The sequence below is a fragment of the Cryptomeria japonica genome, chromosome 5 (assembly GCF_030272615.1).
Source record: "Cryptomeria japonica chromosome 5, Sugi_1.0, whole genome shotgun sequence".
Lineage (NCBI taxonomy): Eukaryota > Viridiplantae > Streptophyta > Pinopsida > Cupressales > Cupressaceae > Cryptomeria > Cryptomeria japonica.
Genome location: NC_081409.1, coordinates 142,003,766 through 142,030,334, shown reverse-complemented (window position 1 = coordinate 142,030,334; position 26,569 = coordinate 142,003,766). Strand labels below are relative to the sequence as shown.

The 26,569-nt window shown below is 35.9% G+C and overlaps 1 pseudogene; it reads right to left on the bottom strand.

The window, feature by feature from the left end:
* Window positions 1-20,843, bottom strand: part of LOC131056621 (DNA topoisomerase 1 alpha-like) — a 66,583-nt pseudogene extending 45,740 nt beyond the window's left edge.
* Window positions 20,844-26,569: the final 5,726 nt, after the last annotated feature.

Genomic DNA, 26,569 nt, shown 5'->3' with positions numbered 1-26,569 from the left:
GAACCTGTTCCTGTTTCTATTGCTGTTCCTATTCAGGAGTCTTTTGCTCTATTTGTTTCTCTATTTGTTGCATTGTCTTAGTCTGAGTCTGAGTTTATACCTTTTTCTCTTTGTCATCTATCGGTTTCTCCTGTGTGTTATCAGTTTGCTCAGCTACCGGAGGCTCACTAGCCATGTCAGTCTTATCAGTTGTATCTTTGTCTACCACAATGTTGATCTTTTGAGTATCAACATCCACTATATATAAGACTTTGGGATTAGGATTGACATCCTCTACATCCATACTTTCAACTACCAGTTGATCTTTTATGGTTGTTGTTTTTACCGGTGGAGTAATAAAAGGAGGTGGGGGTAAGTTGTCTTTAACCTTGATACTAGGTGGTCCACCAACTTTACCTTTACCCTTATCTCTTTCTTTCTGATATACCTTTATAGGTTTGTGGCTCAAATAATCTTCTTGTTTTTCTTTTTCCACTAGGAAAATGTCCCATGCATTTTTTGTCTCCTTAGTCACCTCATTAACTCTTCCAACCATTAAAGCAATGTGCCGGTGTGCAGTAGAAAATACTGACCAGTTGGCTTCAACAATTAAGTCATCAATTTCTTTGGGTGAATTCATCGAGTATACAACAAGTAGCTTTTCTATCTTTATTTTGTTGTCAATTTCTACTACTGCTTGTCTCCTTGCTTCTAGTCTCTTAAATAGTTCATCTGGTACTTCATCTACTACTTCCATCAAAAATTTCTTATATATATCCATATGCAATATAACACTGTTTTCTACTTGTTATTTTTCATCAGTTGTTAGAGTGTCGTATAGTTTCTCTATATTCTTCAATTTCCCTTCCTCTGTAATTTCATTCAATAATATGTCAAGAGGGGCCAAGTCCTTATTTGTCCTCTTCTTCTTCTTGGGTGTCAGCTTTTTCTTCTTTGGTGTAGCCTTTCTTACCGGAGATCTCACTGCTTGTTGTTTTTGTCTTGTCCTCCTAGGTGAGGGTGTGGTTGCCGGTGAGGGATCTCTTTTCCTTACAACTCTTTTGAAAGTTGCAGGCATGTCACTCTCGGAAGAAGTACCTACCAGTGATAGGTGAGTTTCAAGTTGTGGAGCTGCTAACTCATCCTCTATTATACCGATTTGGTCCATTACTCTAACCTTGATCTCCTTTGCTTGCCTAGAACCTTTTCTTACAACTGCCTCAACCTTTTTCACTCTTTTCTTAGATTGTATTTGGCTTTCAATAGTTTCTGCACTACCAAATACTTCTTCCTTAGGTTCTTTAGGGGCTTCCAGAAGTGCTTTAGCATAAGTTTCAATTATATGATCATCTATTTCGTAGCCCATCTCTATTACCCAGATTATCCTAGGGATAACTGCTTCCATCCAGATCTCATCCTTCTTGATTACAAAGCATATTTCATCCTTATATTTGTCAACAATCTTTTGTGATAATCTGATTCTTTTCTTCATTTTGGCCTTTAGTGCTTGAAAGAAATCATGGATATTATTTTCCTTATCTTCTCCCATATTATTGAATAGTTTTGTTAGCTGTTTACCTACCGGTATATCATATCCAAGTTCTTTGTAGCCTATACCGGGAACCTGTTTGGTTATATGTAGCATCAGACATACTAATAGATTTCCAAATTTAAAAGTTCCTTTCTTGTCCTTCTTAATCTTGCCTAAGTTGTCAATTAATTCATCCTTCAACCACTCACATACATCAATATTTGCATTATCCGTGACCATATCATAAGCACTCTTAATGCATAAACTTGAAACTGAATTGAGTCTATTTGCATGAGTAGCTTTATATCCTAATATCATGCTGATAAATCTTACATAGTATCTTTTACATCATTGACTCTTAAGGACCTTCTATTGGATGTGGCACTAGTTAACTAAGTAACTAGGTCATTGGAAACCTTCTTAGTTTTGTCTGGCCTTTTACCGGTGGTCGGTAACCCTGTGATAGCTTTCACAGCTTCCTTGGTGATTTTGTGAATTGCATCTAACCAAAAAAATTCACCATGTACCCTGCTTAAGACTATCCTAATCTCATCCTTGGGTAATTCGGGAATGCTAAGGATCTCTGTAAATCCTAGGGTTTCAATGATCTTATGTTCATCTTTTACATTGTTGGATTCATCACATATGACAGTTTTAAACATGGTTTTAATCTCTTCATCTCCTAGTTCCTCAATGTTACAATGAATGTAAATTCTGGGGTCTTCAGCATAAACAACTCCCTTAGGAATTTGAGAAAAAGCACCTAAGGTATCATCTTTCTTTTCTACTTTGAGAACTAATTGAAATACGGGCCCAGGTCTTTTTATAACTTCAACAACAATAGGGTTTGATATATATTCAATTGCAGAGGTGGATGCCATGATGATAAATACCTTTTACTACCTTTAGGATGGATGATTGCTTGAAGTGTTCTTGCCTCTTGCTCGAAATGCCTTAGCTCAAAATCTTCGCGCTCTTCGTAGGTTTGAAATCTCGGTTAAATGAAATGGAGCCAAAACCTTAAATTTATAGTGTCTTTTTGCCATCTACCACATTAAATGCATGTCGGTTAAGTATTCACTTAACATTGTCTGCCGGTAATAAAGTAATTTCCAACTTCTCATCTCTAACCGAGGGAATAATAGTACATGTGTCATTAGATTGCCAAAACCCTCAAGGAAATATTCTTCAATTCAATGAAGAACTTGCTACCAGTGGAGCACTACTCTGTCCTATCGGTGAAGCATCACTCTGTCCTGCCAGTGAACCATTGACTGGTTCCACCAGTGGAGGAGTATTCCCAATATTTAGATCACCTTTTCTAATCCATTGTTTTAAGAATTCTTGCTTAACCTCTTCAACTTTTTCTTTACCTTTCAAGCTAGAACTTTTGTTGTCTACCGGTGATCCTTTACTTCTACATAATTTTGCAATATGCCCAATCTTGTTACATGCATAACAAGTTACATTATTCTTCTGAATAGCTTTCCCATAACCTATGTCGGTTTGTGTTCTGCATTGATTAGATGAATATCCAAATTTTCCACAAACATAACACTTCACATTCATTCTGCAATTTTCAGAGTTGTGACCAACTTTGTTGCATTTTGAACATTGATCGGTGGGTGTGTTGATATTCTGATAATTTCTAGATCTACATTCATTTTCTCTATGACCATACTTATTACAGTTAAAGCATTTTCCATTGAATTTATAAGCATTAGGTTGTCTTACCAGTTTGTTGTGATCCTGAGTATTTGCAGTATCGGAGCTTTCACCAACTTCAAAGCCAATTCCAGAAGTGTCACCTTTAGGTTTTTGATTCTTCAGCAAGGTGCCAAGTTCCTCTGAGCTTTTCTTGAATTTTTCTTTATGTTGATTTGCAGTTTCTAGTTCTCTTTCTAAGACCTCTTTCTGTCTCATCAGTTCATTGGAGCCATTCTGAGTGTGCATCAGATCTGTCTTCAACATGTCATTTTCATAGCTAAGTCTTGTGTTCTCATTTGCTGCATCACTTAGTCTTCTGGTCAATTCTTCTGCATTCTTCTTCATTCTTCTTCCTATCCTCAATTTCTTTACAAAATCTCATATTCATATCCTGCATCTCATTCGTTGTTGTCATGTTCTCTTGTTTCAGCTTGCTTATCTGATCATTAAGTGATTCCTTTTCATCATTCTCATTTTTCATCTTTTCACAAAGTTCTCTTCTCTTATTTCTTGTAATAGTAATATTTTCTTGAAGTGCCTAAATGATATCATGAGCTGCCTTTAGATCATCTACTAGTTTGATATTTTTCAATTTTTCTGCATCATAGTCTAAGAGAGCTCCTTCAAGTTGCTTCATCAGATTTTCCATCTTTACCGGTGTCAAGATCTTCCTCAAGCTGTTAGGCTTCTAAAAATAGAGGACCAAGCTCTGATACCAATTGTTAGGATTCCCATAGATACTGAGAGGTGGGGGGGGTGAATTAGTATCTAACCAGTGTACAAAATTTCTTATCTTAAAACATGCAGAACATATTATAACAGTGTACCGGTATGCAAGAAATAATGCAATAAGCAAAATTAAAAACATCCACATGAAAAGCACACCATGACACAAGGATTTAATGAGGAAACCCAGTGTGGGAAAAACCTCAGTGGGATTTGTGACCCACAATATCCACTTATTGGCCAATAAGAGAATATTACTTACAAGAGGGGCCTGTTGATGGGTTGGGGTTTGGGATAGACTAGCCTAGTCTATGCTCTTGGATCCTTTCCTTGGATCACCAGGTGTTCTAACCTCACCCTATGGTCTCTAGGCTTCCCCTTCTTGTGGAATCCCCTGACCTTGCCCAATCCACCCACCAACAAGTTGAAAAACTACTCCTAAGGTCTCACCTACTCATGAGATTCAAGAAACCCTTACTTAGGCAAATAAGGGCTAGGCTTGTTCCACACCTTCCTAGGTCTTAGCAAGGTTAAGTTAGGTCTAATTCATGGTTTTTCCACCCATTCATGTGTCCCCAAGAGGTTTCAAGCTTCCAACCCCTTACCGATTTCACTATTTTGTATTTTGCCTACTCAATAGGGCTACAAGGATTATGACCAATTAGGCCTCCTACCCGGTCCTTTAGGGCTCCCTCTCACAAATGATGCACTTGTTTGTGAAACTTCCCAAAAGAACTACTATTAATTTGGCAAGGACTCAAGGATTTTCTAGTTTTTAGGCCTCCAAGTGTTCGTACATTGCCCTAGGTGGATTTTAAAGTTTTTAAGGGTTTTTGGGAGGGTTTTTAGGCCTGCCGGGGTCACAGTGTAGATTTTGATGCTCTTGCCACCTTTTTTGGATTGGTGGAAGCTCCTCCTTCACACCAATGGTGCTTCACTCACCCCTCTGCAACTCCTCCAAAGGGTGCCTCCTCCTCTGACCTTCCTTGCTCTCCAAGACCCCTGCAACTTAACCCTTCCTAGCCGGGCACTATTCAGTCTCACCTAGGATTGGGTCTTTTGATGGCCTCCCTGCATTTTCAAGGGCCTTTCTTTCTGTGAAGTATAGTACAGGGTCTAGACTCTCATTCCCCATAGTTTCATGGTGGTTCCACAATGGGGAATGGAGTTATGATTCCATTTGCACAAACCAGTCCAAAACTGGATAGTGAGAAGACAATTTACAAAATATTTACAAACACACCTCACGTACAAATAAAAACCTAATCTAATTTCTCACAATGAAAGTAAATACACCATACAAGACACTCCACATGGTTTTTCATGCAAATCAATCCATTAATGACCTTTCTTTACTCCATTTGTGCCGACTGGCAATAAAAACTCAGTCTCAGTTAGGTCACTTTGCTTGGGCCGTACAATTTCTGACATCCAACCCATTAACTTAGGGTTTGCAATTACTTATACTACCCTCTCCTTGGTCTGTGTGCCCATATTAGGGTTGTCCATGCTAACCTAAATATTTTGACCTCTAGGTGGAAAAGTTGTTTGATAACTTTTAAAAGTTGTCATGCAACTTTTGCAACTTTTGAGCAACTTTCTCAATGTTGTTTTTCTTGACTCCTAGACCCACATTGGGAAAACCTAAGGACACCAACATGCTAAGAAGGACCCCTAAACACCTCAAAGGCACACACACCCTCTATTTCCAAGAAATCCTCAATTTTGACTCATGACCCTAAGACCTCAACTAGGACCCTAACTAGGACCAATGAGCACATGGCTCTTTATTTTATTTACAATGGCTTCATGAAGAAGCAAGAACACAAACAAAACAAATGGTGGGAGCCCTTTGAAGGGTTCTCCTGCACCACCTACACATGCAGGAAGGCCAACTGCCTAGAGCTCACTGCTCAATGGGAAGTCTCACTGACTTACAATGTGGATTATACAAATCCAATAACTTGTACTGCTTTACAATAGCATCTATAATGCCTGATTCAGTACCGGTTGCTTCTCTGCTTCTTACATAAACCCTTTAACCTATATTTTGCGTAATAGGTCTGCCTTAATATTTCACTTACATCACTTTCTTCTTCTTTCTTACAAAATGTCTACAATGATCTCTTTTATATATGTGTCATTTTACAACATGCCAAGTTGGCTTACAAAGTTTTTACAATAATAAACAAAATATAATATAACAAAATCCCGTCGGCCTTTGTGTCGGTATACTTCTTTTCTCTGTGTCGGTGCCAGTGTCCTGAGTGCCGGTGTAGAGTGTGATCGTTGATGCTAGTGAACTATCTTGCTGGTGTAATGCCTTGCCGGTATAATGCCTTGCCGGTGCTATAGGATTGTAAGGTTGCCATCAATGACAAAACCTTCAGTCACCTACAATGTCTCATTGGAGTGTGCATATGCCAACAACGTCGATAGTAAGATATACTTTATACTTCGGATATTAATTAAAGCACACAAGAATTGGAGGAAATGAATATGAGATAATTTAACAACCACTAATTATACTTTTAGATATTAAATGTAACATTTCTATTATTATTTTAAGACATTATACTACTATAAATCATTTTTTTTTAAATCAAACTTACATATCCAACTTCTATTAAACTCTAAAACATTCTGTAAAATGTAAAATCTAAGTTGATGGATAAAACTAATAGAAATAAAAAATATATACTTACATGAATTTAAGGAATTTATTAAAACTAAATTACTGAAGTTATAAAGGTACTATTATTTAATTTATTAAAACTAAGCAAAATATAAATTAAACAATCCACCAAAATATTTATTATCTATTTATAGTTATTATCAATAAAAATAAATATCCATTTTACAACAAAATTCAATAAATACTTTTTAACTTTCAACTATTTGAGCAAATATTCTAATGACCATTACTTGTTATTCATTTAAAATTATCATTTTTTTAAATTCTTCTAAATTCAAGAGAATATTCTGATATAACTTATCTTAACTCCCTTAGATCAAATGTCTAATGTCATCTACAATGCACATGGTTGCTAGACTCATAAAGAACTCTCAGAGGGAATTTTGATACTAACAAGATTTCTTGGAGAGGTTTTCATTGAAGAAAATTCTAGATTTGTTTTTTTGTTTTATGTTTATTTTGTTAAAACAAAATACAAACATTCCCAAACAAATTCAAAATGAAATTCTCCTTTCATTATATTTTCTATTTTACCAGTATGTATACATTTTGAGAAAAGAATGAAGGCATATAACATGACATTTTGAACTAAAATACATTTTACTCTCCACTAAAATCACAACGTCATTGAGTGGCCTTGTGATTTGATCCTAAATTTTTCCAAGTGGTTTTTCCTAATGGCTGAAGACTTGTATAGATTATTAATCAAATAATTAATGTTTTAAAGAACGAGTTTGTAAGTATAATGGGTAAGCGCACAAAGATGGTGGTAAAAAACGGGGGTATAAGTGGACACTTTTTTTTTGAAATCAGGTGAACCTGAACTTGGAGGAAAAATTTGAAAGTCATCCACTCAAGATATGAAGATAATCAAAGAACAAATATTGTATTACTCTGAATATAGTTTCCAAACTACTAAACTTTTTCAAAATTGGATAAGATTAAGGGGGTCAAATCCTTCGCGCACGAAAAACTGACCCTATTTTTTTTCTGAAAAACATAACATAGTGTCTGACGTGCACATCAAAAAAGTCATAGTTAGATTTAGTATTTTGACAAATACTTTGGCAGAAAGATATTTAAGAGTGAGCACTAGACGATGTGTATTTTTTTGTAATTTTTTGTTGAGTATTTTTATTTTTTTTTCCAATCGAGTACATCCTGAAAATTCGGTACCTATTCGTGCGCGAAGCATAAGTTGCACTAAACAAATCGAAAATACAAAAAAAAAAAATTAAAATTGTAAAGAATCAAGTGAACTACAATAATATATAAAGTTTTTTAAAATTGGAGAAGTATATCAAAAGTTATTCAAAAAATGGTGCACCTATGTCTGTGAGAAATATGGAGACACTAGTAAAAGAAATTCAATAATAATATGTTATTGTTGTTCAAATTGAAAATAAATTATATGGTTAGAAAGCTCAGAAGATGGGTGAAAATATGGTGGCAATTTTAGAAATACCCACTTTATGAAGTGTAAACCTTATGATGACAAAGTCGATAAACCAAGTTGATAAAATAAAACATGTCAAAAATGAGAGAAATGGAGGGAAATCAAACTTCCAATTTGTAGCTTTGTCATCTAGGCCTATTTCCAAGCCTAAATAGTCAAAAGCGCATACTGAGTACTTATGGTTTAAAAAGCGCGTACGGGGTTCTTATAATGTAATAAGCACGTATGCGCTACTTTTACTATAAACAGTGTGTATGCGCTATTGTATAGTATGATATTCTATGTATAATATGTGTATATACATATAATATATGTAATATATAATATGTGTATAATATGACATTGTGTATATAATATGTTTATATACATATAATATATGTATATATGTAATATATTAAACATATATATACACATGTAAGTGTATCATCTCTCCCTCTCAAATGCATACAAGGTCTCTCTCTCTCTCTCTCTCTCTCTCTCTCCATACCCCATCCCTCTTTCTCTTCTTCTCTCCCTCCATACCCCACTACAACTGTGTCTGCACTTCTATAGAAGTAAGTGAATTTATTTCTTGTCTACAACTTCCTCTTTGATTTTTATCATGTATCCTCTCCTAAAAAAATTGACTGATGGATTTTTGTGTGTATATTGAATAGGAGGAATAGGGTTTGAAATTGAACCACGGGTGTATTACCATGACAAACAAGGAAACCTGTAGCAATATTCTTCTCGAATGTGTTTTTAATGAGCAGAGTAGATGTGGAAAATAGTATCAACAAAGCAACATGATGAGTCAGAGTACCTGTAGTATGTTTTTCAGAAGAAAACAACAGGTAGGAAGAGAAAGAGGGAGAGTAACACAAATGATGTCCTGTAGAATGATAGTGGTGGGTATGCGAGAGTTCCCATGTTGTTACACAACACCTGTCACCTAAAGAAATTGAAGTTTGTTTTATGCATGGTAGTGGTAGTATATGATGATCATCACTTGTCAAACAGCTTCGAACGGTACATACCCATGAAAGAAATCAAGTGTGTAATTCCTATAGTCACAATCGAGATTAGTCTTATAACCTTGCAAATTTAATAGCATCATATGTTTTAGAACTTAGGAAGTACTCTTAGGGTTAGGTCAAGCTCTTACACTTTCTTTTTGGTGAATCCTCATTGTTTGTTCGCTTGGAGTCTCATTGTATGATCTTCTATTCATAACTTTAAATTTAATATATCATTTTATTAGCCCACCATATGACCCCTTAGGTGTCATTAGAGGTTGTATTGTTTCCTAAGAGGTCATATGGTATCTTGTGACCCCTTAAGACCCCTCCTCTTTCCCTCCACCCTACTCTCCCTCTCTCTCCCTCTCCCTCTCTCCCTCTCCCTCCCTCTACCTCTCTGCCTCTCTCTACCTTCCCTCATCTCTCTCTCTCTCTCTCTCTCTCTCTCTCTCTACCTTGCCTCCCCCCTCTTCTCTCCCCCTCCCCTCTCCCCTCTCCCTCCCTCTACCTCCCTTCCCCCCTCTTCTCTCCCTCTCTCCCTCTCTCTCCCTCTCCCACCCCCCCTCTCTCCCTCTCCCACCCCCCCTCTTCTCTCTCTCTCTCTCTCTCTCTCTCTCTCTCTCTCTCTCTCTCTCTCTCTCCCTCTCTCCCTCTCCCTCTCCTCTCTCTCCCTTCCCCCCTCTTCTCTCCCTCTCTCCCTCTCCCTTCCTCCATAGCCCTTCTTCTCTCTCTCTCTCTCTCTCTCTCTCTCTCTCTCTCTCTACCTTCCCTCCCTCTACCTCTTCTCTCTCTCTCTCTCTCTCTCTCTCTCTCTCTCTCTCTCTCTCTCCCCCTCTCCTCTCCCTCTCTCTCCCCCCTCTCCTCTCCCTCTCTCTCCCTCTCCCCTCTCCTCTCCATCCCTCTCCTCTCCCTCTCTCTCTCCCTCCCCCTCTACTTATCCTATTATCTCTCTCTCTCTCCCTCTCTCTCTCTCTCCTTCTCCCCTCTCCTCTCCCTCTCTCTCCCTCTCCCCTCTCCTCTCCCTCCCTCTCCCTCCCTTCCCCCCTCTTCTCTCCCTCTCTCCCTCTCTCCCTCTCCCTCCTTCCTTCTCTCTCTCTCTCTCTCTCTCTCTCTCTACCTTCCCTCCCCCCTCTTCTCTTCCTCTCCCCTCTCCTCTCCCTCCATCTCCCCTCTCCTCCTCTCCCCTCTCCCTCCCTCTCCCTCCCTTCCCTCCTCTTCTCTCCCTCTATCCCTCCTTCCCTCTCTCCCTCTCCCACCCCCCCTCTTCTCTCTCTCTCTCTCTCTCTCTCTCTCTCTCTCTCTCTCCTACCCCCCTCTTCTCTCTCTCTATCTCCCTCTCCCTCCTTCCCTCTCTCCCTCTCTCTCCCTTCCCCCCTCTTCTCTCTCTCTATCTCTGTCTGTCTCCCTCCCTCTACCTCTCTCAAGAGAGTGTACTAGGTACTGAAGCTATTAGTTCCCTGCCCTGCCATAACTTTTTTAATGATTAGTAGCGCGTATGTGGTACTTATTACTCATAAGCGCGTACGCGCAACTTATCAGCCCAGAATGGCAAAAAAGAATACCGTTGGGCTTGTCAACATTTTATGGTCTAACCGTGTGTATGTGGTTTATAGACATAGTTTTAGTTTCCCAAGAGCCTCAACAGCCTCAAAAGAAGTTTTTGAGGTCATTGAAGGGCCCACTGGAACTATGTCTACACTTCTATCACTGTTGTATACATAAAAGTAAGTGAATTTTTTGTTTTTGCATGATTTCAAATGATTGAATTGTTGTTTTTATTAATTTTTTGTTTTTGCATGGTTTCAAATGATTGAATTGTGACTGTTTAATAGTTTGATTCCAAAAAATAGTGATAAGATGCATATTTATGGTTATTTATTTATTTTTGAACTTTTCTTTACATATATATGTAATATGATTCTATTTAGGTCAACCGATATCAACCATGGGAAAGAACAAGCGAGGAACGATGGAACAACAAGAGGATCAAAAGGAAAGACAAAGGCAGTGTATGACGAAATTGCATGACATAAGAACAATGGGAGAAGAAGGTATGTCAACCTCAACATCTCAATTCAATTTACCAAATGAATATAATGCACCTAATGCAATTGAAGAAGAAAAATTTGACAATTTACCGTTTGAACCTAATGCAATTGAAGAAGAAACATTTGATAATTTACCATTTGAACCTAATGCAATTGAAGAAGATACCGCATTGAATAATCAATTAAATGATGAACATATTACACCTTCTCTACTTGATGAATTGAATGTACATAATGCATCGATGTTAACACCTCCTAGAATCATTCATAGGAAACCAAAGTATCTAATTGACATTGATGAGAATATATTGAAGTCAATGCCCAATAAAATGAATGAACGAACTTGTAGGAGAATGGTTAAAAGAATATGGCAAAACTATTTTAAAAACTTAAATCAAACCGCAAGATGTCAATTAATTGTTCAAATGATTAAAAATTTGAATTTTAGAGAGACAATGAAAATTCTAGGCCTAAGATCATCCGAAAGTAACAGTGAAAGAACTATTGTCAGAATTCTATTTGATGCATATCAATCTATTGGTTCAAAAGAACGTAGTAAAGATTATAATGCTACTCGACGTGTCATTACATCAACCATAATGAGCAAGAAAATAAAAAAAGATCGTTTGATAAGCAAAACAAGTAAGTCATTAAACGTTAGTAGAACAACATTAAGTAAAGCATTAAAGAGACAAGAACAAATAGAGGAACCTAACAATAATTCTCTTTGGGCATTTTCGGGTAGACTACCATGCAAAGACAAGGTTGTTGTAGATGCACTAAAAACATTAATTGAAAATTTTTGGCATGACAACACAAGAGTATCGCCCAACCAAAGAGATGTTGTTAGAAGACGAATTGGATCTAGAAACCGTCAGCCACATGCCAAACACTATTTGGATATGACTCAAGCTAAATTTTATGAAAGATTCCTTCAAAAGTTTCCTCAAATAAGAATTTCCCAAAGATTTTTTGAAATGGCAAAACCTTTTTATATTAAGATTAATCATGTACGCACCACGTGTTGTTGTATAATGCATATTGAATTTTCCATGCATTATGATATTTTTCATCATATTTGTTCTACTTTGCACACTAACGATGTTTTGCAGGAATGTAATATACAAGCACCTCCTAAGTCGGCAAGAGAATTTATTTCAAGTGTGCTATGTAATAGACATGATGGTTGCATTTATTATAAGATGCCTTGTTTGGAAGGTTCTTGTCCTATATGTGGTGGTTTGCAACATTTACCAAGATGCATACATTTGGAGAGCACACATGAAATTGTTATGAAACTAGTTTCTTTTGGAAAATACAAGATAGTCACATATGGAGTTAAAGATGGAAAAGATTTGAAGAGATGTGAGCTAGTGAAAAATGATACGTGTGTAGCTCAATTTATGAAAATCTTTCAAGAGAAACTAGTTTATGATTACATAATGCATACACATAGAGCTTGATGGTTAGATGACCAATTCAAGTTATGTAAGGACACATTTCCTCTTGGCACCATTGTCTCTATCGTTGATTTCGGTGAAAATTATAGACTACAACCTCAAAATGAAGTGCAATCCATGTATTATCACTCTACACAAGTTTCTATTTTTGTACACATAGCATTCATGCATGCAAATGATAGCACAGAGGAGGATAGAAAGGTTGTAAGAGAGTATCACTTCTACATAAGTGATGATCACACTCATTCATCAGAGTTTGTACAAGGATGCTTTAAAGTTTTCTATGATAGTTTAAGGGAAAGGAACATATGATACAACCAACACTTAATATGATTAGATAATTGCACTGCACAATTCAAGAATGCAAGGATGTTTTATTGGTTGACAAGGATGCATGTGACAAGCGGTGTACAACATTTTTGGAATTTTACTGAGGCTGGACATGGTAAGGGAGAGCACGATGGTGCTGGAGCATGTGTGAAAAGAGCCCTAGCTAGGGAAGAATTGAAGTATGAAGGTGGTGTTGAGTTGGTAGATGCAGAAACAATTGTGCGATGGTGTAAGTCTATGATGGGTCCAGGTAATCTAGGTACGTCATTGGTTCATAGATATTTTTGGTTGATCACTGAATCTAACATTGAGAATTATCTAGATTGTTATACAGTTGCAGGATCGAGTGACATGCACTCATTTATGAGTTCAAATTCAAGTTCACTGGTAATTTACATGAGACAGATGGCATGTTTTTGCTCTTCATGCATGTATTGTTTGTGGGAAGAATGTGAATCATAAGAGTGGGTCGACAAATGGTCTTGTAGACCGTTGGTTCCCGTTGATTCATATCAAATTACCAAAGCACTACAATTGAGCCAGATGGAGACATCAGTGGAATTTGACCATGTATCTGACCTAGTGGATTCAGGTGATTTTTTGAGTTAATTTTTTTGCAAGTATTCTTTTTGGTTCATTTTGTTGTACTTCATACTTTATTTTTGGTATTAATTAACACTTTATAAAATGCAGGTCATGTGTATGTAGTTGTTGCAGAAGAGAACAATGAAGAAGGAACAAATTACTATTTGTGTCGTTGTGTTGAGCCTAAAAGAAAATTGACAACCACAATCATTGATGGAGAGGGTATTGAGTACCCAATAGGGTCTGTTGTCATGACAGGAACATGGCTTCAGAGATACCCTATCAAGAATTATGATGTTTGGTTGTTTGAGGACTTTGAAACACACAAACATATTCTTCATTTCTCTAACCTTGTTGTTGCAACAAATATTCATTTGATGAAGTATCGTAGTAGACCTCATAACAAGATTTTATGCAAAGTTCATGAATCAGACCACGACGCAATACTTGACACAATACGGGTTAGAGTCAATCCTGAAGGCTCACTTGATTGATTCTATGGTTCAGAGTAGAATGATTTTGAGAATTTTGTATAAATCATTGACGAATTGTTCTATATTCGGTTTTTGTATATATAAATGCCCATGAGCTGTTTTTTACATGTTTAGGGGCATAGTTTTTTATAGTTAAGTGGCAATGAGCTGATTTGTACATATGTACATGCCAAATTTTGTATATTAAAATGGTGATGAGCTGAATCGCACATATTGTAATGCCAAATTTTGTATAAAAGCCCATGAGATGATTTGTAAGACAATTTTTTGTATAATCAAATAGCCAAGAGCTGATTTGACCATATTTAGAGGCAATTTTTTGAATAATATGTGACAATGTTTTGTGACTATTTTGTGTGTCAATGTTTTGTGACTATGTTTTGAGTATATGTGATGTGTCCCTGGTCAATCATGAGCATTCTTTATTCTTGTATAATCATGGATAATTATTTGAGTCATTATCGGGTCATAGGGGTCATAGATTGAGACTAGATACAATTTGAGCAAAAATTGTCATTGTTGTCAAAAAAATTGTCAAAAAAGTTGTCAAGCAACTTCTACATTGTGTTGGTAGGGTATGACTCTCGATGTTCTAGTGCTTTGGGATGCACGACAGGGCCATGCCTAGCATAAACCTGCCCACCCGGATGCACTCATGATGAACTGAATCAATTCTAGCCAATCTTGCAACTTTTCCTTGCAAGCAACTGACAGTTTTTGGAGCAGGCGAAAAAATTCTACTAATTGAAAAAATGGCTCTGAGTCGTCGAAAACCGAGATAGGCCATTGTAAAGGAGCCTCACGCGACCCCACTGGAACAAACAGATCGACCGTATGTGTCGTGGATTGGAAGAAACAGTCCGTCAAATTTTGACAATTTTTTGGACTTAGGGCACTTGAGAGATCGCACCAGTAGGGTATGACTCTCGATGTTCTAGTGCTTTGGGATGCATGAAAGGGCCATGCCTAGCATAAACCTGCCCACCCATATGTGCTCGCGACGTCGGTTTGTGCACACGACGAACCAAATCAATTCTAGTCATTCTTGCAACTTTTCCTTGCAAGCAACTGACGATTTTTGGAGCAAGTGAAAAAATGCTACTAATTGAAAATGGCTCCAAGTTGTCAAAAACAAAGATACATCATTGTAAAGGATCCTCACGCGACCCCACTAGAATAAACAAATCGACCGTATGTGTCATGGATTGGAAGAAATAGTCCATCAAATTTTGACAACTTTTTGGACTCAGGGCACTTGAGAGATCGCACCGATAGGGTATGACTCTCGACATTCTAGTGCTTTGGGATGCACGATAGGGCCATGCCTAGCGTAAACCTACCCACCCGGACGCGCTCGCGAAGTCGATTTGTGCACACGACGAACCGAATCAATTCTATCCATTCTTGCAACTTTTCCTTGCAAGCAACTGATGGTTTTTTGAACAGGCAAAAAAATGCTACTAATTGAAAATGGCTCCGAGTCGTCAAAAACAGAGATAGGCCATTGTAAAGGAGCCTCACGTGACCCTACTGGAATAAACAGATCGACCGTATGTGTCATGGATTGGAAGAAACAGTCCGTCAAATTTTGACAATTTTTTGGACTCAGGGCACTTGAGAGATCGCACCAGTAGGGTATGACTCTCGACGTTCTGGTGCTTTGGGATGCACGACAGAGCCATGCCTAGAGTAAACCTGCCCACCCAAACGTGTTCATGACATCGGTTTGTGCACACGATGAACCGAATCAATTCTAGCCATTCTTGCAATTTTTCCTTGCAAGCAACTGATAGTTTTTGGAGCAGGCGAAAAAATGCCACTAATTGAAAATGGCTCCGAGTTGTCGAAAACCGAGATAGGCCATTTTAAAGGAGCCTCACGTGACCCCAGTGGAACAAACAGATTGACCGTATGTGTCATGGATTGGAAGAAACAGTCCGTCAAATTTTGACAATTTTTTGGACTTAGGGCACTTGAGAGATCGCACCGATAGTGTATGACTCTCGACGGTCTAGTGCTTTGGGATGTATGATAGGGACATGCCTAGCGTAAAACTTCCCACCCAGATGCGCTCGTGACGTCGGTTTGTGCACACGACAAACTGAATCAATTCTAGCCATTCTTGCAAGCAACTGACGGTTTTTGGAGCAAGCGAAAAAATGCTACTAATTGAAAATGGCTCCTAGTCGTCGAAAACCGAGATAGAAAATTTTAAAGGAGCCTCACGCAACCCCACTGGAACAAACAAATCGACCGTATGTGTCATGGATTGGAAGAAACAGTCCGTCAAATTTTGACAATTTTTTGGAATCAGGGCACTTGAGAGATTGCACAGGTAGGGTATGACTCTCGACGTTCTGGTGCTTTGGGATGCATGACAAGGCCATGCCTAGTGTAAACCTACCCACCCGGGCGCGCTTGCAATGTTGGTTTGTGCACACGATGAACATAATTTGACCATTGCGAGCGTGAGGGTGCTCTCGCACCAAACATATTGTTTTTTATATTCATATTGTTAATTACATATGCAAATATTCATTTAAATTTATAAAAAGGCAGCCACCAAATACAGCAAATACACAATAATGAACTTTATACAAGGAGTTTTGTAGGGTTAATTCAACATTTTAGAAATTTTATCAAATCATATTCCACGATTGCAATGCTTTATATCATATATTTATGTTGTTTATATTCATATTGTTGATTACATATGCAAATATTCATTTAAATTTATAAAAGGACAACCACAAAATACAATGAATACAAAATAATGAACTCATTACACATTTATTGGATCGAATATCAATATTTATATATATAAAAAAGGCATGTCTACCAAATCAATACAAGTATTACAAAAATGTGGCATATGTCATGTCCAAATCAATATACAATAAAAATGTAGAATATATCTACATGTATTGGTCATTCTATGACCAAAACTAACACTATATGATCTCAAACTTGTGGTGGATCATCAAAATCAAGCCTCTTCGGCGCAGTACGCGGCTCTGTAGATGGCTGCAAAACCACAATTCAAAAGCCAAGTTAGAATTCTTTTGTAGAAAATAGTTCACAATTAACAACATAACTATGCATTTAACTTTAATTCCTTTGCAATTGAAATATAGATTACCTCATCGGCTGATCTAGGAGCTAATGTCTTTGGTCTCCTCTCCTTGTCACTCTTAGGAGTTTTCTTGAAGACATACTTAAATGGATCCACGTTATGGTTGTACCATGAAGGATTCTATTATAGATTAAATGTACAATTAATACAATTTACTAACATAAATATATCAAAAACACTTAAAAGCTATAATACAGAGAACAATGACGTACCTATGCCTCAGATGCTTCTCCAATGGACTGAGGATGGCTCACCGTCGATGTAGAAACGGTCGCTATTACCTATACAAAAAATGTACAAAGATTAAATACAATTAATATAATGATAAGTATTGAAGGTTAAAAACATTAATTTTACATATCAAACAAAAGTTTACCGGATCCTGATATGCTTCTCCAATGCAAGGAGGAGGGTTCGCCATTGACGAAATAGGTATGGATATTTCCTGTATGAAAAAATTATAAGATTATAATATATCACAAGTTCATGTGTATGCGTGCATATAATCATGAAATCAAGAAAATAAAGTAGAGATACATACCTCCGCCCTCTCTTGATTCGTGGGCGAATCAGGTGCATTCAACATATCCACAAAGCTCAATGGCCGATGTACATGTAAAATAAACAAAAAACACTAATCAATCTACAAACCCCAACTAATACTTGATTTCAACATTTTCAAACAATTGTACAACTAAAAATGTGTTCAATTACCTTCTTCACATGTTTTGGCATTTTCGAGATATTCTTTTTCTTCGGACGAGCCCTAAAAATAAAAAATTAACATGAGATATTAGTACAGATAATAAATTAAATATAATTTCAAAAATCTAAAATGAAATGACTTGCATATTCCATCAAAACAATACATAAAAAGAGTTGTACAAAATATGATACCGTATAGCCTTGTAGGCCAAAATCGATCGCCGACAGCGTGATGTCATCAATCTGGGACATTTCGTCCCCTGTCAACACCTACAAACCAGAAATTGGACCAAGCATTAAAGATAGTTAGTATATCTTGTATTTTTTTTAATTCAAAGTGTACTATTCTATTTTAACATGTTACAAAATTTATACCTCAAGCATCAAAGTTGCAACTACGGTAACTAGGGGAGGTGTATGGGATACCGCTGCTACATCCCAAAATGCATATTATTTGTCTCAATTTAAATCGATGTATAAATGAAAATTCATCTATGTAATTACAAATTTAAAGTGACTGATAAATAAAATGTTATGAATTCAAATCAACACACCTATGTATGTGGCTCATGGGTAAACACCATGTCCATCAACTCATCTGTCAGCGTGACATCCTCAACCGTGTGAGCCTGACATCTACAACCGCAAATTGTGCATATAGATGATATGAGCATCCATCTGCACCAGCTGCATCATCTATCCCCGAGCATATCCCCGAGCAACTGACACACATATGCTCGATGGGCTCTCTATCGCCCTCTAACAGCTCATCATCCAATACAATAGGGTATGCTAATGATGTCCTATGCTGGATGATGGCACCAGTCAATGTTGTGGCCACCTGAAGAGTCTATAGCTCCATCGACTCTTTCAGCTCTAATGGGACAACCTAATGCACCTTGGGTTTGGGTGCTAGGGGGCGGCGACTCTCCACGGCTAATCGCCTACGGGCTTCAAGTCTATCTTGGGCAGAGCCACCACCTCTACCATGAAACTCTTTCATGTCAAAATAGTTTGGCCGCACATTGAGCACAAACTCATAATATATTTTTGTCAAAAAAAATAATGGCACCTCATAATTATTACAAGGTGGATCATCAAAGACCATCCACCACCTCTGCCAAAAAAGATTCTTCATCTGCGCATTGGTACACCAATGTATGGGAAACCTCTTTGCATTAAGAGGTAATGATTGACTAGTTTTGGGATCAACAAAAAGGGCACATATTTGATGTTTACAAATATATTTGTTTTTTACTCCATAGTATGATAGCCCATTGGCATAGAATTGACAACACCTATCCCTGAAGCTTCTCCATTTGGTAATTTATGTGGAAACAGTTGTGGCACCACTAGCTAATGCTTATAGGCTAGTGGCGAGGGATTGATGATGGTCGAGTTTAGAAATTTTCAATTTTGCAATCAGTCTATTGATTTTAGATGTATTTTGTCCTAACTGATTAATTAATTCTTCTTGTGTTTCAACTGTGCGGTCAAAAGGAGGACTTGGGGGTTGTTCTTGTGTGTTTTTAGGAGGTGCATTTGGTTGTTCTTGTGGGTTTTCAGGAGGTGTGTTTGGTTGTTCTTGTTTTGGATTAGAAGAATCTGGTTTTTGAAACAAAAAATGAAAAAACCCTAATTAAAATTAATGAAATTAAATTCAAAATGTAAAACAAATTGCATAAACCGGAAAGAAAGACAAAAATAAACAAAAACTAACCTTGATCCATAGCCTGGAGGATAAATTTAGCACCCCGTTCGTGGTTTAGACGAGAAAATAGGAGAAAAAAGAAGTAAAAAATGCGGTTTACGGGTAAATGAGACCCAGTTTTTTTTAAAAACTTTTTTTACCACGCACCGCGTACGTGGTTTTATTTGGATTGTTAGCGTGTACGTGCTCATTTTCCAATAAGCAGTGCGTACGTGCTAATTTTCCTATGCGTAGCGCGTACGCACTCATTTTCCTAAAAGTAGCGCGTACGCGCTACCTTTTCTAGGCTCGGGAAGAACAAACCTAAGCATGTACGCAGGAATTTTAAATTTTAAAACCACATACACGCTGCCTATTTTTCCAAGTTTTTTTTGGGTGGTGTCCACTTTTCTGACCACCATATTTGTGCACACGCCCTAATAATAATTTTAACTCGTAAGTTTTGATGGATAAGAATAAATGTTAGAATGTTCTTGTTTGATTTGATCTTAACTGTCATAAAAGAATTTTTCTCTGATTTTCAAATCAAGGATGGGTTCACAGAAGGCCCTTATTATTCTAACTGTTATGCATGCAATGGGAGGAGCAAAAAATAGACTGTTATGCATGCAATGGGAGGAGTAGAAAATAGATTGTTATGAAACTATTTGTCTCCTTAACTCAGTCATTACATCATATTTTCTCTTTGTGCGAACATCGATGTTCTTTCACTTCATCTTTGTCTTTACTTCACAGATTTGGTGAGACTATTTTAAAAAATAGCTTGATAAGATAATTTCTTCTTCTTTTCTTACATCCTAGACACATTTTTACAGATTTTGTTGCATTGTGACAAGAAAAAACATGATTTAAAAGAGGGACGGCTAAAGAACTTTCCAGGGATTTAAAAGATAGAATCTAAAAATAGGGCTGGCTTAACCACCAGACACTAAGCCTTTGACAGCTTAGGTGACGTATGGTGGGCCCACTTAACTTTTTGTTCTCCGTTTAGTTTTCTGTTGCATTCTTCTAACTCTCCAGATCATAGTCACTGCCATGGTTAAGTTTGATTTTCAATTTTGAATCTTAATCTCCCGCCCGTGTACTTTTTCCCGCACATTTTCAAATCCTACCTACAAACCAAAGCAAGGAAAGGATATGGTATTATAACACAGATATTTGGAGTGGCTGGATATGCAGGCGGTGTCCTCCATCTGATGAAATTTGTCTGTGGTGTTTGGAGGCGAACAAGCAGCCTTTCCTGTGGGCCGTTTGCCCAGATTTGCTGCACAGTAAATCTGCTCATTTAGCACAATAGTTTCTATAGCATGTGAAGGAGGGGAGATGTTATAGAGGAATGTGCTGGCTCACCTCGCCGTGGGAGGGTTTTTAACCCACAGGCAAAACTAAACTGTGGAAAGCATAGCAAGGGACATAAGTTTGATTTGTTGCTCGAATATCAAGCTTGCATTTGCTAAATCTCTCTGAGCAAGTTGCCCTAGAAACAATAGCATTGACAATATCAACCTCTCTATTTCAGACATTGTTAGGCCCGATATACTTGACAATAACTGCCTTATATATATGATGGAGCAGAAGGGATTTCTACGCTCATATTAGGCATTATTTAGTCTTTTAACACTAGGGGTGTTGCATTTAGTAATGCTCAGGTTTCTCTCTACAAAGTTGATCAAACTTGCTTTGTTTTTTTTTTTCGTTGATTTTCAAGATTTTGTTCTGAACATAGGAAACATTAAGCCTCTTGCTAGGAAGAATGAAGAGATCTGAAAAATTCGCATGAAACCAAACTAACCGAGAAAGTAGTAGCAATGCCAATTGGTGTTTGTGCTAATAAATTGTTTGCACTAGTTGGAGCTTAATCTATCCTATGCACAATATTTTCAAGTTTCTAGTCCGTAGATAATGTATCAATTTTTAATTTTCTTGGGTATAAAACTAAAGAGGAGGTTTTTGTCATGCCAACCAAATCTTTTTATTTTAAACTTGTCATATCTATATCACATTTAGATTAACATCTTCCTTAATCCTATCGCGCAAATAAGGATTGGACTTCATATTTGAAAAAACTTTGAAAATATATCGCTATGGACAATATTTTTCTAAAGTAATTAACCTATCACTTTACTTCATCAACATGCTTGTTATAGATTATAAGGTTACAAATGTATCGCTATTTAGATTGGTCCAAGTTGATTCTCTTCCTTTCTTTCTTGGTTCTCTAAAATTACATTAGTCCATATTGTGCGTACACTTTACCTATTGTCAAGTTATCAAGGAGTTTAAGGATATAAGCTAGCCCATTAATCAAAATTAAGTCATTAATTACTAGAATACTCATATTTTTAAATATATATTCATTTTAAACATATACTAAAATAAGCATTCATCAATGAAAAATATCTTCAAACAAAATAAATTTAGTTATTAATTCTCAAAGGTATTAAATTATTTTTGACACTTTAGACATTCAAGACATCCAAAGAGAAAGTATCTTACCTTTCATGGTTTTATTTTTATTAGTGTCTTCTTATGATCATTCAACTACCTAATTAACTTATTTCTAAGATACATCTCCTATTTTTTCAAGATTCACACATACATAGTCATTTTAGTCCATCCTAGTTTCAATTTGTAAATTAATTACCCTAGTGAGCCACTAGAATAAATCAACTAACTTAAGTGAAATAGTAGTAGTTAATTTTTTTAAGGTTTTATAGTTCTAAGTACAAGAGAAAGGGATGACCATAGTTAAGAAGTATAATTATCATAGATAGAGAAGTTCATGCAAATATTCTTACCAAAGACATTGATGACTTATACATCTAGGGATTGAATTGGAGAAGGGACAAAGAATATCTAAAAAAATCTATTTATGCCCAAGCCATTCGAGTGAATGAAAAGAATAAGAATCTAGTAGCCAACCTATATCTTCAATAGGTAAATAATAACAATTGAATTGATTACACACATTTGATAAATTATACCATTTTATAAAAAAATAAAATAAGCTCTTAATTTAATGAATCTAATGGCAAGATTCTTATTGATGAAATTTTTAAATGCTCTTAGATTAGATGAAATACACTGCATATATAATGCAAATTTCCTTAGGCCAAGAATTTACATGCAATTGAACCATTGGATTAAGGGTAAACTTTTAACCTATCCTTAGATAACTCTAATTAGACTAAAGAAGATATATATAGTGAAACATGATAAAAATAAAAAATGTAAAGTAAACTACAAAAAGAATAAAAAAAAAAGTCTATAAAAGACATACATCCACCATTGCACTAAAGTTCAAAAACACACATTGCACTGGATAATAAAATAACTTTCAACAACACAAGAATGTATAAGATTCATGACCAAAAATATATGTAACAAGGAGTCATGATTACTCGAGGTAAGAGCTCCATACATTGTGTAGTGGAACACATTTTGAAAATAAATAAATAATGAATGAATGATCAACACTAGAAAAATATAGATTAAGGATTCCTAGATCAAAACAGTAGAGGGGTGAAGAAAAGGAAAGGGGAACACTTCTATACAATTTGATGAACAAAGAAAATAATAATGTGTCGATCACCAAAGCGAACATAATTAATAGAGATATAAATGGTAAAGAAAAATAGATCTTTTAATGTATTCCCATGTTGTGTGGGATAAAAGGGCATATAACTGCCCTATGTATCAAAGCTACACAAAATGACAAGTTCGAATAATTTTTTTGTAAGTTTTTTCTCAAAGATGGGAAAATCACAACAACAAAAACCTATCATAATAATCTAGCATAATATTATATTTTATAAAATAGATATCTACTATTTATAAGAGGAGAGAGAAAATAGGGGTAAAAAAAGAAAAAAAAAAGGGGGAAAAATAATCTTATAGTAGATTTGTGTATAGCCTTCATTCTTTTGTGTTGAATTTACTCAGTAATAGACCCCTATAAAATTGTTTAGGTGGATAAATAAGATTTGAAAGTGTGATATGAAGGTATAATCAACAAAAGAAGTTTAACACAAGGTTTAAAAAACTTATGATAGAAGCAAACCTAGACACAATAGAAGTGCATGAGGTAAGTAATAATCTAGATATTTCCCCTTGTCCTTTTAAGGATAATTCATAGTATAAAGAGGTGGCCCATTCTACCTAAATAATAGGAATACTTAAGTATTAGTCACAAAAATATATGTTATTTCAAGGTGAATTATTGTGGTGAAACTACGATAGGATGCTTGTCAAGTTTTTTTGTTTTTTTTTGGTGTCGAAGTGTATCCCCATGACCAAGCCTAGCACCCATTTTTTAGGCGAGCTAAGGTGAGACTAATCCCTTGGGTGTGGGTAAGGGCCCGCACATTACATACACCATATAAACACCAAGTTCAGAGATCCAAACTTGAGACCAATGGGGAGAAAACCCATAATGTCCTATGAATTCTAATAAACTATAGCTTGAACATCATTTGGACCTCAAGCCTTAATGGACCCATTGATTTTCTCCATTTAATGAAGGTTTTTAAATTAGCTCATCATTTTTATTCTACTTGATTGGTTATGGTATATTGCAAAGAAAGATGGTTTGGGAATCTTGGTTTTTCTCTAGTTCTTTTTCCCAACAACTCCTTAATGCACTGCACTCCTTCCATCCACATGGTTGCTATGTTAATCACCTTACTTTTAAAGGGGAGAACCATTCCCTCAATTCCATTGACTTAAATTTTGATGTTTGTGGAGAGATGAAAATATTTGGTGTTTGGATAACCCTCCTTCAACTATTTCACCCTATACTTTTGTATCCAATATATGTCTTCCATATTGATAATCTAGTGTTCATTTCTAGCATCAAGCTACTCTTCTTATGCCTAGTTTCAATTCTGAGGTCGCTCAACATCTTCTCAGAGTTTTCAAGTTTCCCTTCCACCTTCTACTCTGAAAAATGTTAACTAATATAATTTTATTGCAAAGTGTCACCTTGTCTTTGATATCTCCTAACATTTTTAAACAATGTCTATAACACCCTTTAAACTTGGCCTTCCATGAATCTTTTAGCATGGAAGGAAACTCTAAATGTTTAAAACAAAGAAATTGAATCTGATAGCAACATTTGGGTATAACATTTTTAATAATTTCTAACCAAATTAACTAGTGATTTGAACTAGCATAGTGAATACCCTAGAAAAGAAATAGATTCACTCAGAATTCTACTCTAAATCCAAAAACAACCTATCCAAATGGATGTAAGCTTTGCATATCCTCATGTTTCTTTACAAAAATCACCCATCTTTAAGTTTCTTACACATTAATAACAGGTGACAATTTAGTGCCCTAGATACCTTCAAGCCTAATGTAAAAGGAGTATTACCACCTATTTTATCCCTTAAGTCTAAAATAGTATTGAAATATATTTTAATGATCTCAATTTCATTTGGTATTTTCGATTCTAAGATCTTTGAAATTTTGGCAACACTTTTAGCCTCTCACTTTCCATATTCAAACCATATATGTTCAAAATAATAATCTTGAAGTTCACCTAAACTTCAATAGTCAAAACAATTTAATATAATATGTATTAAATAATTAAACTATATTAAAGTTATAAAAAGTTATTTAAAATAATCTCAATCTACATTAAACAATTTATAGACTAACTATAGTATATTTAATCATTTATACGAAACGTTTTTAAAAGATTTTTTTTTTTAAATTAAAAAAAAAAAAACTTAAATATTTATATAGATTTACAACAACATATACAAACATTTACAAACAATTTGAAATTATTTAATTTTTAAAATTTTAAAATATTAAAAAAATAATACAAAATCAATTGATAAGTCAATCAAAATAAGGCAGATGTATTGTTATGGTACATCAGCCTCAGCAGTTTTCAACCATCTAGTTTTGGAAGCTACATTATAATAACAAAACTGAATTTTAAGTTTTCTTTTTTTTTGGATGTTTTTTTTTCTCTAATCTTACCTTATTGAAAGGAAGAAATATTTTTGGTGCAAGCTTCCCATGATATTATTTACGGAATTCCCAAATATTATTCTGACTTGTAGTCAAGTTAATGTAGATCAATCCTGGTTGAGTGCAAACTTTATTGACCAAAATCTCTGAACTTTTTAGCTACTTGGATTTAGTACCTGAGTATTATTTAGCTTAATTTTCACCTATTAGGCTCTGCTTTAATAGTCGCGGAGTCATCATAAATGCACATCTTCATGTCCTCCTTGGATAATCTGGGCAAATCAATCATCATTGTTTGTACTTGTTTGCGTGGTATTCACTCTCTTCCCTCACAGACATAGAATTTATAGCGCGATTGGACAATAGGTGGAAAATGGAGTCAAAATATATCAAATTTGGTGTATGACTGTGACTGTTGGTTGGGTGGGAGACAAATTTTTGAAAATGTTAATGCTTCACCGCAACAATGGTAACCATTACAGTGACATGAGAAAATGGAAACGGAAATAAAACTTTTGAACGGAGTCAGAGTTTAGTGGGGGCCAGCTTAGTGTGTGCTCTTTAAGGGTGGCCCTAAAAGTATGCCTTTCCTTTCTTGAGTATTTATGTTCCCCATTCACACTCATTATCACAAATTTAATCTTAGAGAAATTAGGGTATTATTGATATGCTAAGTTTTATGACTATGTATAAGAACACACAAAATAAACCTACAAAGGATCCAAACAACAGGATTATATTGTGCAGGAAAAACAAAAACTTTAAGATCAGAAGTAGTCAAACAACTGTATAGATAGGAAGAACAAACACAATAGTAATAGATTCATGTGAACTCAATCAAACAACAGATTAAAAATTGATAGAGCAACATAACCAAAGAAATTGGGCTAACCAAACAAAATGATGGAAACCAAAAGAATCTGAAAAGACATGGGTAACATGGAGCAGTCACAGCGAAGAGGAAAAAGAAGAAAACATACTCACCTTGGCTTCACTCTTGGGTCCAATCGGAGTTAGTATTGCTCATGAACA